The sequence below is a fragment of the Talpa occidentalis genome, unplaced genomic scaffold (genome assembly GCF_014898055.3).
Source record: "Talpa occidentalis isolate TD23 unplaced genomic scaffold, MPIMG_talOcc4v2.1 talOcc4.12, whole genome shotgun sequence".
Classification (NCBI taxonomy): domain Eukaryota; kingdom Metazoa; phylum Chordata; class Mammalia; order Eulipotyphla; family Talpidae; genus Talpa; species Talpa occidentalis.
This window is the reverse complement of record NW_023601212.1, coordinates 7,770,750-7,785,149: the sequence shown is the minus strand read 5'-3', so window position 1 is coordinate 7,785,149 and position 14,400 is coordinate 7,770,750.

The following is a 14,400-nucleotide window of genomic DNA, read 5'->3' as shown; positions in this document are numbered from 1 at the left end:
CCCCAGTCGGAGACAGGCTGGTGGGTGCCGGGGCGGGGGTGGGGGGTGGAGAGTTCGTGTTTAATTGGGACCTGGTTTGGGTTTGGGAAGAAGAGGAAGTCCTGGGATGGTGCCAGTGACGTGCCCTGCATTGTGAACGCACTTAAAGCCACTGAACTCTACGTTTACTCATTGTCCAAGTGGTAAATTTTGTTATGTTTATTTTACCAGGGTAAATATATTGTAATTAGATATGTTAGAAATATACCGGTGCCTCAAAAAGTGCAGAACATGTAAATATACAATGTGACAAGTAATTATAAAGACATAGAACCATTTCCTAGGTCTAGAAATAAAAAATGGGGCCTCCCCTGGTGGCGCAGCGGTTGAGCGCTGGGCTGGGAAGCTGCCCGCAGCCTCTGTAGCGCCGGTTCGATCCCCGGCCACCGGTGAGGGTCTCAAATGGGGCAACAGACCTCTCCTGCCACACCTGCTGCTCCCCTCAGCAATGTACTTCGTCAGCCTGCCTGTTTTGTTCCCCGTTCTGGCTCTGGTGAATTCTCTCACCCTCCCGCGCTTCTGACTGGACCCAGTGCTTGTATAAAAAATAAATAAATCTTTATTAAAAAAAAAAGAAAGAAAAAATAGCAGCCACCAGAAACCCTGGCGTTTCTTCCACCTATGACAATCTCATCCTTCCCCCAGAGGTAACCACTACTCTGGCTCATGAGAGCCATGTTCGTTGTGTGTGTGTGTGTGTTTGTGCATTTCTCACCCTCATGTATCACTAATTAATGTGGTTGAGTGCTTCCTGGTTTTGAACTTATACAAATGGGATCACAGCACATACACATCCTCGCGTCTGATTCTCCTACTCAAATCGCACTCAACAACAGATGTCTGTGTGCATCCGCTACAGACCTCAGCTACATGTCAGAGATCACTGGGACCACCGTTGTGGTCTGTCATTAATTGAAATGCTGGTAAGCGGTGTATGACTGTGTACTCCCACCAGTGGGTCTGAGAATCCTATTATTTATTTGCACCATCAACCCTTGGTTTTGCCAGCCTTTTAAATATTAATCACTATAGTGAGTGTGTTGCTGTATTTAATTGAGACCTTAGTGTACATTCCTAGAGTTACTAATAAAGTCAGGCACCTTTTGCTTTGTAGTTCTTTACGTATTGTGAGTGCTTATCAATTTCGGGTTCTATGTGAAGTAAATGTCTCTCCCAATCCATGGCTGGTCTTTCTCCTCTCTGTGTGTGAATGCAGGTCTGTGTTTGTGTTTCCATTTTCTGAATTTAAGCTTCAGGGAAAGGGGAGATGCTAAAACAAGTAGCCTTAAGGGCTGAGAGAAATGTGGCGTGTCTGGCAAGAAACTGGGCTGCAGGAAGATGTAATATAGGTGACAAACCCTTCCTCCTTGGCCCTTTCTTCTCTGAGGAGCTCTGTGTGTAGAGCCTGGAGTGTTCTGACCCTGGGAGGGAAGGGTGGAGCCCTGAGCACCCTTTGAGGTCACTGGCCTCTGGAATTGCGTCTAGAAGGAAAAACCAACGCGTGGGCCGCTGTCCCTGGTGCTGAAACGCTTCCCTGTTTCCTGCCCAATCTCTGCTTGGAGTCTTCGCTTCTTTTCTCGTTGGTGAAACTGGGGGGTCTTATGTTTCTGGATAAATAGTCGTGACTTGTGGCTCCTGTTAGGGGTGAACTGTTTTTCCCTCCCCCCAAATTTATATAGACCTCAGGACATCAGAATGTGACCTGATTTGGGGATAAAGTTGTGTGGATGTAATTAGTTGAGGCGAGTCATAGTGGAGGAGGGGGGCCTTAATCGAACATACCTGGTGTCATTAAAGGGGGAAATTTGAACAGAGACACACACAGGGAGAATGACATGTGGACATGAAGGCAGCGGTCGGGTGGAGTTTCCATAAGCCAAGGAACACCAAGCTGGCAGAAAGACACGGATCAGCTTCTCCCTCACAGGTCAGTTCAATCAACACTTTGATCTCAGACTTCTGGCCTCAGGACTGAGAGAGAATACATTGCTGTTATTTGAGTTCCTCACTTTGCAGTACATTATTGTGGTGACCCTAGCAAATTAATACATTTCTCAGCCAGCAGACTTTTAAAGCACAGATTTTAGTAACAGTTCATTGTTCTTTAACACTAATACACTTAAACTCAATATTGACTCATTTAATCCTCACAACAACCCCGTGAGTAGCTGCTGGTGTTGTCCTCATTTTATAGACAAGGGCCTGGGACTTGCCCAGGTCACACAGGAAGTAAGTGAGGTCTTCAGGGTTTAAACAGGGCCCCAGACTGTGTGCTAACCATTTGGTCTTCAAAACCATTCCTCCAAGGCCTGTGGGGGAGGTGGCAGGTCCCTGAAAGGAAACTTAAAATAGTGCCACATTTCTGAGAGATGCTTAACAAGCTGTGGAAGCCATCTCAATTTTGCAGGATCTGGTTTGCTGCAAACTAGTCCCAGAGGGGCCCTCTGTGGGAAGTCACAACCCCTTCAATGCCCACATTGGGTGAGCTTCTCTCACCTCTTCAGGTGCCAGCCGCCCCAACCTTGTACACCAGATCTGCTGACGAGGGGCTTGGATTGGACCCAGGTTCCAGCAGCCCCTTCCTGTACTGGCCTAGCCTGTGCTTCCTCCACGAACACTCAGGACATGACAGCCCTATAGTTCCTTCACACCCATCTACATTTTCAAAGCCTGGACAAGAGTTGATCTTGGGGATCAATGTTCATAGATGTCTCAAGACCCAAGGGTATAGCAGGGACCAGTGAAGGGGTGCTTGGGGAGCAAGAAATCTCTGCAATAGATGAAAGTTTCCCGGTAACTAGATCTGCCTCATCATGGCTCTTGTGTAGAGAAGGGAGTTCCCCATGCCTGAAAGTATGCAAGCAGTGACTCCCCGGAAAGGAAAATTCTCTGCTGGAGAGTACAGAGGGTCCCTGCTCGCCAAGTCCTCTGCTCTCTGCTGCAAGATCTGAGCTTTGGGGATTTCATGAATCAAAGTTGTAATAATAATAGTCAAATCCACTGAGCCCCAGGCATCCACACCTGGACTCTTCAGACTAGCCCGGGAGAACCAAAACGTTGTTTCTATTATGATCCCCATTTGACAGATGGGGGAATGGAGACGCCAGCCACTGAGTGGCCTCCCCAGCTCATACAGCAGCAAAGAGAGGTGGGATTTGAACCCTGGAGGTCCAACTCTAGCCCCTGCGCCTCTCACAAATTTTCTCTCTTAGAAAGACAACAATAGTAGGATAACAGTTGACTGGTGACTGGAAAGTTGGAGAGGGCCCCTGACATCCTGGGCACTTGGCTCCAAACTCCTCTCCCCTTGGAGCAATCTATTTACACACTCTGGAGAAACTGAGATCACACAGCAAGTCAGAAAGAGCCCTTGAAGTGGAACCTAAACTGGGGGTGGGAAAAGGGCTTCAGAGTTTGAGAAAATTCCAGAGCTCTGGGGACTGCTTAAGTCACCACAGGTGGATACACTGACCTAAAACAGACTTCAAAGTGAAAAGACAAAAACTGGTTTTCCTTTTTACTGTTCCTAGTCCTTATTTTCACGCATAAAGTCTGGGACTTGTGTCACTTCTCAAGGAGCTTGGTAAGCCTGAGGGCCGAGCTGAGAGACACCGACCACATCCCTGGCTACACCCCGACTTCTGCCCCACATTCCATCTCTTGCTCCCGCCTTTGCACTGGCCCTGCCCCCGGCCCACACACCTCCCATCACCTGTGTCTGGCCCGTTTCGCCTCATCCTTCACGTCAACCGAGTCATCCCCTCCTCTGGGAAGCCTCCTCACTCCCAAGTTATGAATCCCGGGGTCGGGCAACCCTGGGGCCCTTCCTGAGCCTGTGCATCCTCTCGTAGTCCTGCTCACGCCGTGCTGGGATGGCCTGATCCCGTGAGGGTGGCGACAGCATGTGTCCAGACACCAGCTGCGTGCAGCGTTGGAGCCAGCAGAGAGTGCATGCCCAGTAAGACCCTGACCACTGTCTGGCCTCGGTTCCATCACCACCCCTGCCCCGCTCCACTCTCACCCCCATTTGGCTCCCTGCAGCAGCCACCAAGGGGCGCCTGTGAGCACACTCAGTGGGCTCCTCCCAGTCCAGGGTGCCCAGCTCCCTCAGGTTCAAGTCCCTCCTCCCAGGCCTTGAAGAACCTACCCCTGGCCCCTCATCCGCACATCTCCTCTCTCTCCCTGTTGTTCAATCTGTTCCCGCTACAGGGTCCTCCATGCCAAGCATGGTCCTGCCCCAGGACCTTTGCACCTGCTGTTCTGAAATGTGTTTCCCCCAGATCTCTGTGCTATTCACACTCTCATTTCCTTCAGGCTGTGCCTCAGATTTCATCACCTTCGTGAAGCCTCTTTTGAGCGTGCAGTTTAAAATTGAAACCCTCATCACCTTCACCCTGCCTCCCCCCCCCCAGTTTTCTTACCACCACTTCATCCACCATATATCTTACTTCTGTCTCCCCCACAGAAATGTCACTTCCATGAGGACAGGGATTTTTACCTGTTTTGTCCAGTGTTGTGTCCCAAGGATCTAAACAATGCCAGGCACACACTAGGTGCTCAATACTACCTGTTGACTGACTACCTGACCTACGAAATATCAAGACCACCTCCTTGAGGGCAGTTTCCACTTTGATTCATTTTTATCCCCTCGCCCTTCTTGCCACGCCTAGCACAGAGTCCGTGGGCATTTCCTGAGCACATATGATGTGCCAGTCGTGCTGGGGAGACACATATGGAACATGTCCTTGTTCACCTATTCTCTGATCGCCGATCTGTCCTCCCCACCAGCCAGGACCCTGACCAGGCTGAAGCCATGAACACGCATCTCAAATCCTCTGGATCCCAAACCTACTGCACTTGGGATGCCCCAAATCCTTGGCCCTCAGGTCTGTAATTTAGTGGCTACAGTTGGGATCCAATCCTGCCCAACACTTTTCTGCTGTGTGACCACAGGCCAGCCACTGGCCTCTCTAGGCCTCCACTTCTCATCCATAAATGAGCATCACCATACTATCCACTCGGGATTACAGGAGACACTCCCTTCCACCGTGGGGCCACCTCTCCACCATATGCCCAAGCTGCTTCCTCGCCCATCTTCTCAGTCTGAGGCTGTCCCCAAGCTTGGGGTTCGCCTGGACTTCTGATCGCCCACGGGCAGCCATCTTGACTCCTTCCCTGGATTCAATCTCTATCATGATACCAGTGGTTCCCTTTCCTTATGCCCACCTATTCATTCACCCATGCATCTGGCAATCCACCCATCCCTCTGTCCATCCACCCACCTGTCCATCCATACCCACCCGCCCCTCCATCCACCTGCACTGGTCCAGGCACAGGACACACAGTGAACACAAAAGGTGAAATATTTTCATCCTAATGGGGCTTCCAGTCTCCGGGGAGGAGAGAAAAACAAATAGAACAAAAAGCACAATCGACGGTGTATTGGAAATTTTTCCTTTCATAGGGAAAAAAAGAAAAGCTTGGGGGAGGGATTTTAGTGGTGGAGAGTAAGTCCCATGCGTGCAGGGATGACACTACTGGGAAGCGAAGCTGGAAGGAGCTGTGGGAGGAGGCATGCAAGGACCCGGGGAAGAGGGGGCTCCGCCAAGGAGATGATACCCGAGCCGAGACGTGAAGCAAGTGAGAGCGTGAACCATGCAGAGATCTGGCTGAGGACCGGGCACAGCCCATGCAAAGGCCCTGGGGCAGCACAGTGCCTGTCCTTGTTGGCGGGCTGGCAAGCGTGCCCATGTGACCGGAGCAGAGTGAGGAGGAGGGGAGGGCACAGAGGACACAAGGCAGGTCATGCAGGGCCTGTGGGTTACAGGGAGTTGGGTGCTGACCCAGGAGATGGGAGCCCTGGAGGTCAGAGGGCTGGGTAGGGAGGAGTCGCACTCAGGTGCTCACTGACACCCTCTGGTGGCTGCTACGGGGAAGACAGACTGTGGGGGGTGCATACAGGCTGGTGGGGGGCACTGCCCGGTGCCTCTCCAACCTTTGACCTCCCAGCCTGCTCTGTCCTTCCTTTGTGCAGGCCACCCAAGGCATCCCCCCACCCAGTTCTGATACGTGTGCCTCCCTAGTCTAAACCCTGCCGTGGCTCCCCAGTGCCCCTGGTCAAAGCCAAGATGAACTTGCAGCCCTGCCCAAGCTCCCTGGGGTCACCTGCCGGCCTCTCCTCTCAGCATTCCCTCGGCTGTCTCACTCTCCGCTCGCCTGGAACCCCCAGGGCCTAGGCCTCCTCCATGCCTCCAGGTGTCTGACTCTGGAATCCCATCCACCCCCATGTCCCCATCTCTCTGCTTTTCTCAAAGTTGTGGTAAAATACACATACCATTAAATTTACCATCGTTACTATTTTTAAGTGCACGGCTCAGTGACACTCAGCACTTTCACAGTATTGTGCAACCGTCCCCAGCCTCCCTTTCCAGAACTTTCTCATCTTCCCAAACTGAAACCGTCCCCATTAATCACTAACAACCCTCCCCTTTCCCGCCCCTGGCACCCCACATCCGCCTCCTGTCCCTGTGGCTGTGACTCCTCTGGGGCCCTTGAGCGGATCACACAGTGTGAGTCTTTTCTGTCCGGCTTATGTCACTGAGCGTCACGCCCTCCGGGCCCAGCCACACTGGGTGTGTGAGCATGTGTCAGAATCTCTTTCCTTTTGGGAGCCGTGTAATATTCCAGCATGATCCATTCATCCACCGATGGACATTTGGGTTGTTTCCATCCTTTACCATGAACAACGCTGCTATGACAATGGGGTGCAAATATCTATTCAAGCCCCTGTTTTCAATTCTTTGGGATTGGATTCTTTCAATTTCCAGAAGTGGACATGCTGGATTATGTGGCAATTCTATGTGTAACTTATTTTAGGCACCTCTGTCCTGGTTTCCATAGAGACTGGCCCTTCTGACCTTCCCTCCAGCGGACACAGGGTTCAATGTGTCCACATCCTCGCCAGCTCTCTGTATTCTGTTTTGTTTGTATAACAGCCATCCTAATGGATGCGAGGTAGTACCTCTGGGTGCTTCTTCTATGTGGGTTTTGCAGGACCCTCGACTCAGGCTCACCCCCTAATACACCTCTCTACCCCATCCCCCACCACATGTCACCCCCTTAAGTGACATGGACCTAAGGACTATAATGACCACTGTCTCCACCTCCCACCTGTACAGTACACTCCTGTAGGCACACAGTAGGCCTGGCTTGCTCACAGGTGACATACAGTAGGACTCATAATAGTCGACAGTCGGAAGGGGTGGGTGGGTGAAGATGTGACCCCACAGCCGAACCACCCACTTAGATGACACCAAATCCCTTCTGGTGCTGCCACTGTTATGACGCGCTTGCTGTGCTTCCCTGGGGAGGCCCCGTCCCTCTCTCAGCCTCCGACTCCCCACAAGTATAAGGTGGAGCCAGGGGCCCCTCGCTCTGGTGGGGATGCCTCATCCAGTCCCTCTCCTAGGAGGGTTCCGGGACAAGGATGGAAATGAGTGTCCCCTCCACCTGTCAGATGGGAAGACCCTCCCCTCCAAGGCTGCAGTCAGGCTTCACGCTCCCTTCCGCCCCTCACTCATGGACCCTCTGCAGCATCTCCAGGCAAACCAGCCCCTCAGGAGCCGCTTGGGGAAGCTGGGTGCAGTTGTCCTGGCAGACATGTCTCCAGGCATGTCCTGAGACCATTTGTGCCTTAATGTCCTCACCAGAAAATGGAGGCTCCACAGTCCATTTTCTCCGGATGCTGGGCTCCCTAAGGGATCCTGCCCTTAGTGTGTCCACGGTCTCTCCCGGCCCCCACCTGACTCAGGGTGAAACCCACAATCTTTTCCATCCTCTCCTTGCTCTCACCTCCTCCACACTCCGTTCCAAGCACACAGGCCTCCTCCCTGGTCCCTTCAACACTCAAATGCAATCTGACCTCAGTGCCTTTGCACACGCCGTGTCTTACTCCAGGAATGCCTTTCCCGTGACTTCAGATGACACCGTTCTCGTTTGTCATTCAGGTCTCATCCCAAATGTCACCTCCTCCCAGAGGCCATCTTGAACCACCTGAGATAAGCTATCGCTCCTGAATCCACACCTTTTATTTTCTTCACAGGAACTCACTCCTATCTAAATATCATTTCTTTGGTTACTCGTATATTGTTGGTCCCGCCTTCCCACAGCATTTCTTTGTGTGCCAGAGCCTAGTTCAGTGCCTGGCACATCAGAAAGATTTGACAACTAGTTGCTGACAACTTGTGGGCCTGGCCATTTGTTGAGGAAACCAACAATTTAGAAGATATTAGTAATTATATGAATCACATTACATAAATTCATTCTAAATTTTACAACTACTCTGGAAGATAACTATCAATATTCCTTCTACTATAAATGAAGGAACTAAAGCTCCAAAAAGATGAGGTTGCCTTTTCAAGATCACATAAAGGCAAAAAGTGAATGAGAAATGGAAATCAAGCGTTAGACGGCAAAGATTTTGGTCCTTCCCATTCACTAGGGGAAGAGGTTGGTGGTCCATGCAGGCGAGACATCCATTCTACCATCCTTCAGTTCATCTGTCTATCCATCCATCCACCCAACCATGTATTCATCCATCATCCATCCATCATCCATCCAACCATCCATCCATGATCCACCCATGATCCATCCATGATCCAGCCAGCCAGCCACCCATCCAGCCATCACCCATCCATCTCCATCCATCCATCACCCATCCCTCATCCATCCCTCATCCATCCATCCATCCATCCATGATCCACCCATGATCCATCCAGCCAGCCACCCATCCATCCATCATCCATCCATCCATCATCCATCCATCATCCATCCATCCATCATCCATCCCTCATCCATCCATCCATCATCCATCCATCATCCATCCCTCATCCATCCATGCATCCATCCATCCATCCACCCATCCATCATCCAGCCCTCATCCAGCCAGCCATCCACCCACTTATCCATCCATCCACCTGTCCTTCACTTCCTCATTCCCCCATCTAGCCACCATCCATTCTCCCTTCCATCCATCTATCCATCCCTATGCATCATCCACTCTCTCGCCCACGCATCTACTCCCGCATCCACCGAGTCATGGCCATCCGTCCATCCATTCATGCCCACAGCAGCTATCACTTATCCATCCAGCTATTCAGCCTTAGCCAGCCCTCGCCCCATCCAATCCCTCCCACATCTTCCTGTCCTCTCGTCCCCTTACCCTCATTCTCCCACATGCTTCACTTGAAAATGCCCTCACAGACTGACTCGTCCGTGAGGCTCACCATCACCCCAGACCAACAAGATAATCGCTGGGTCAGTGCCTCTCAAGCCGAGCCGTCTTTCCCTCTGCCTCTGGTCACCTCAAGTCCAAGGACAATCAGCCTCCCTAGGTTGCGTTTGCCCACAATCACATCTCTTAATTCCTCTTCGGAATTAAGAGGATCACGGTTTAGCCTTGGATGTGGCAGCTGAGCCAAACTGCTGCATGACCGGGGACTGAGCGTGGCCCACCTCTGGGCCCTGGTCTCCTGATCTCACCATCTGGGGGAGGGGAACCCTGTTCTCATTGCAACCTGGACATACATCTGATTTCTTGCATCCCACTCTCTCCATGCCGTGGGCCTCACCCTGAGGAGAAGCTTCCATTTTATCCATTCAGTGTGTGGGAAGCAAGTATTACCTGAATAAGGGTGAGAGGCCCGGAAGAGGCTGGTGGTGGCAATGGCAGGCAGCAGGACAGAAGCCCCCTTCCATGCAGGTCTCCTGGGGTCCTCCTGCTCTAAATCCTTCCGTGGCTCCCCAGGGCCCTCAGAAAAGAGTCAAGCTCAGTTCAACATCAGAGGCTCTTCAGGGTCCTGCCAGCGCTCTCTCCAGCCTCACTTCCTACCCCAGCCGCGCCCTCCACACCTCCAGGCCATGGCCAACCCGCTCCTGTGCCCGCATCCACAGGGCAGTGGTCCCCACCCGGCTGGCATGTGCTTCATGATAAGTGCTGTGTGTTCATAAGGCTGAAAACATGAAATGCTTTCTTTACCTGGCAAGTTCCTTCATCCTTCAAAGCCCCAGTTCTAATGCCATCCCTCCACGCAGCCAAACTCTCCAGGCAGAGCCCCCAATTCCTAGCCAGTTCCTCAACCCTGCACCCCTCCCTTGGACCCATTACCTGCCCACCATGACTGCAAGTGCCAGTATCCAGCTCTGTCTGTCCTTCAGAGGGGCCTTAGACGTCACTTGCTTCACAAGCAAGACCCCAAAAGGGTCAGTGAGAGAATGAATGAGTGAGTGAAGGAATGAATGAGGTCCTACTGAGTGTTCTCAACGGCCAGAGTCTCACTGGCCAACATCAGGGGCGAAGGAGAGGCAAACCTATGTCAGCGGCAGCTTCTGGGTCCACTGCAATGCCCAAACTTCTAGATGAGCCCAGTGAGGTAAGTCCCACATCAGAGAGGGTCCTGCTGCTCCCAAAGGAGCACCCCTGGCCGAACAACCCCCCCTCCCCTCCCCTGACGCTCAAGGGTTAGTTCTCCCTGGGCCTTTGCTCCTCTCTCTGCCAGCAACACCACGCCCCACCGACAGACCCTGTTCACGCTTCAGGTCTCGGCTTAGCCACAGAAGCTGCCCAGCCCCTGTCACCACACCCATCCTCTGCCCAGCCCTGTGCCAAGAGCAACAACAGCCACCCCGGTCCTCACCACCCCGTCCCCCCCTGAGATGGAGGCCTGGGGGCCGCCTGATCCTACAGGTGATACACCCCCGGGGGCAGGGGCTGACGCTGCCTGCCCCAGTCCACGTGGCTCCAGAGAAACCAGACTCATCTAAATCCAAGCATTTAAGTGCTCTCCACACTGAGCACCGCCTCCAGGAAGCCCTCTTGATGTCCACACCTATTTTGACCATCACAGCCCTGACTTCACTGCCTTGTAACCTCCTGGTTCCTCACAGCGTATCCCCAACCAGTCAGGGGGCAGGAAGAGTCTGGGAGTGATTTGTGTCTGTTTTGCCCAACATTGTTCTGGGTCTAGAAACGGGCCTGGTATACAGCAAGTGCTCAATAAAGGCCAGTCATACGGGTACATGGGTTGTCACTACATAGGGAATCCCATCAGGACACTGCTCAAGTGGAACCCTAGCTCCCCTCAAACACAGGCACACAGTAGGCACACAGCGCTTGCTGCCCGGGGGGTGGGCGGGTGGGGGGTGGGCAGAGATTCTCCGTTAATGCAATGAAAATTGGACATTTGGGGAAACTGAGGCACAGAGTGGGGCTGGGCTGGGCTCAAGTCACATAACCAGCCCTGGGGGCTCACGCCCTGTTCGCCTTCCCGGGTCCCCCCACCGGGCCGCCGGGCGCCACCTCCCGGGGCTGGCACGTCACACTGGGGCTCCACGCCTCGGAGCAGAGCACAGCGGGCTCCAGCCTCCCCTCCTGCCGCCGAGCGAGCAGCTGGTGCTCCCATGGAAACCGCAGGCCCCCGCCCCCCCCACCTGCACCGGCCCCCCTCGCAACCTCCGCTTTAAGACAAATATTGTCATTAACATGCAAATGCATATGCCATTACCATAAATGGGGGCCGCGCAGCAGCGGCGACAAGTCCTAGCGAGGCGAGGCGTCTGCCCCCGGCAGGGCGAGTATTAAGATGCAGGCCCCGCAGGAGCGGGCCACGGTGGGGGGGGCGAGCACACCCAAGCCCCTCTGAGGGAGGCCCCCCGGGGGGTCTGCCCGCTCACTGGGGGCTGGGGGGCCGCTGAACAGCAGCCAGGGGGAGACCCATTCCCGGCAGACCCCACTCCCGGCCTGAGTCTCTGCCCCGGATGCTCCCTTCTTCTGGCTGAAACACAAATCTTGGGGGCCTCCTCTGACTCCCACCCTCTCACAGGGGTGTGGTGGGGGGGCTCCCTCTGTTTCTGCCTTTCTTGCTCTGTCTCTTTTCTCTGTGTCTCTGTCTCTCCCTCTCTGACTCCATCTCTCTCTAACACAAAACAAGCCAGTGCCCCTGAGTGGGACTGTCCTCACCACCCCGCCCCAAGCCCTGTCCCAGGCCCAGAGGTCAGATGTGTGTCTGGACCTCAGGCCTGCCTCTTGGTCTCAGCATGCACCCTCCCGCACAGGCCCTTAGGAGCTGGGGTGTCTCCCTGCATCCTTGGCTGAGGCTGTCAGGGGTCACTCTCCCCCCAGCACACCTGGGTGGGGGGGAGCTCGCCTTGGGCTTGGAACCCGGAACCCTTGTGTATCACACAGATACACCTCTGCACCCCCTGGCCTGGGAAAGAGGTGGGCAGGTGAGGGGGAACCCAGGCCAGGTCTGGGACCCAGTATTTGCCCCTCCTGGACTCAGTTTCCCTTCTACATAAGATGTGCTGAAGCTCCCGCTCCCAGCCCAGGGGCAGCCCCTTCACATGACCCCTGAGAGTGACGAAGGATGAGGTCAGCGTGGGGCGGGTGATGCTTCTGGCCTTTTCCTGCTGGGTGCCGGGATGATGGTAACCCACACCGGGTGTTTTTGCCTCACCCTCCCGGGCCCTTTTACTCTCCTGGTATCCACCCTCATGGATTCTCCAGCATCCAGGACTCCAGATGATTCCTGGAGAATTTCTCTCCACACCCCAGGGTTAACACCCACTACCCCTGCTGTTTCCAGCGGGCACCCTGCATCCTGTTCATTCTGCAGAAACTCAACCACTCACTCCCAAGAACACTGATTTACCATTCATCATTCTACCTCCCTTTGGCTGAGGCCCAGAGAGGGCAAGCCACTGGCCAGAGGTCACACAGCTGAGTCACAACCACAGGTCTCAGTCCCAGTGGAGGCCCCCACCTCCAGCTCACCACCCCCTCCCCCCACAAGTCTTCCTTCAATGAAAACCAGGTTGGGTCCAGCTAGGCCCAACACAGGTGGGACAGGAGGGAGGCCACTGACCCCAGGGCCTTAGTGGGCGATTCCTGGGCCTGCCTCCAGGACTTGGCCTCACCCAGGGTCCCTTCAAAGTGGAGGGCGGGGACCTGGCATCACAGATGTCCTGATTTCCACCCACCAAAGAAGACTGGAGAGGGAAAAGACAGCGAGGAGACCATCATCCCAACACTCTCTGATGGGGAAAAATAACCCACATTCCTGGGGCCCTGCTCTGGTGACAGCGGGGAAAGTGAGGCTCGGGCCCAAGTGAAAACTCAGCTCCCACTCCCTCTCCCTCGCTGTGGGGGTAGGGTGGGGGATTCCCAGGGGACATTAAAAAAAAAAAATCAAAAAAGGGGAGGAAAAGACCACCAGGTGTCTTCACACACACCCCCCCCACCCCGTACCCCATCTGTTTACCAGGCTTAGCTAACAGTAGCCTTGCAATTCAGTGTTTCAGAGGCCGGTGTGGATTCCCATCAGAATCTTTATGGAAATGGGCCCATCAGACACAACAAGGGGCGTGGGCATTGGAGAGAGTCCACCTTAGAGCCCCAGGCCCCTGAGCTTGACTCATGAGTGGGGTGAACCCCTCTGCCCTCTACAGGGAGGAAATTTTCCAGGCTCCTTTTTTTTCCTTTTTTTTTTTTGGTGATGGTTGGATTTGAAAAGATGTGGGGGATGGGGGTTCTTTCCTCCCCCAGAGTACCAGCTGGAGGGTCCAATGGAAGTGACAGGCCTGGGCTCCATCCTGCCAGACTCTCCCTGTGGGCTTCCCCAGACCCTTCATTCATTTATTCATTCATTCACTCACTCGCTCATTTGTTCATTCATTCATTCAACAAACATGTATTCATGCTTACAGGGCCTGGAACACCGAAAGGAGAGATGGAGACACATGGGATCTGAAATAGGTCATGGGCCCTGGCCCACCCCACCAGGGCCTTGCCAAGGGTGTCCAGCACAAAGCCTTCGCTGTGCCCATCCTGGTCCCCAGCACCCAACAGGAGAACTGTCTGAGCCACCCTGATTCAGACACTGGGGCCACCCCCTCCCAGCAGCTATCAGAGAAAATCAGGTGGGAGGGAGACAGGCAGGCCCCCCCACCTACCTGCCTCCCCCACTGGGCTCCAGGGTCGCCCACGCCTCCCTCCCCACCCCAGGACCTGGGTTCTGCCAGACGGACAGTCCAGGCTACTGGCTTTGGCCTCAGATCTCAACACATTGCTAACAGGCTCGGCCAGTTTTAACTTGAGCCAAAGGTGGAGGCAGGGAGAGGAGGACAGAGAGATGGAGGGGGAGGCCGAGCCCAGCAGAGAGGGTGGTCAGGGGGGAGGCAAACAGCAGCATTTTGGCCATCTGAGGCTGGTGCTTCCCACCGCCCCCCAGCCAGGCTCGGCTGCCTGCACGCCCCCACCCACGCTTTCTTTGTAGTTACCGATTAGCCCGAGGTCCTGGGCATCCG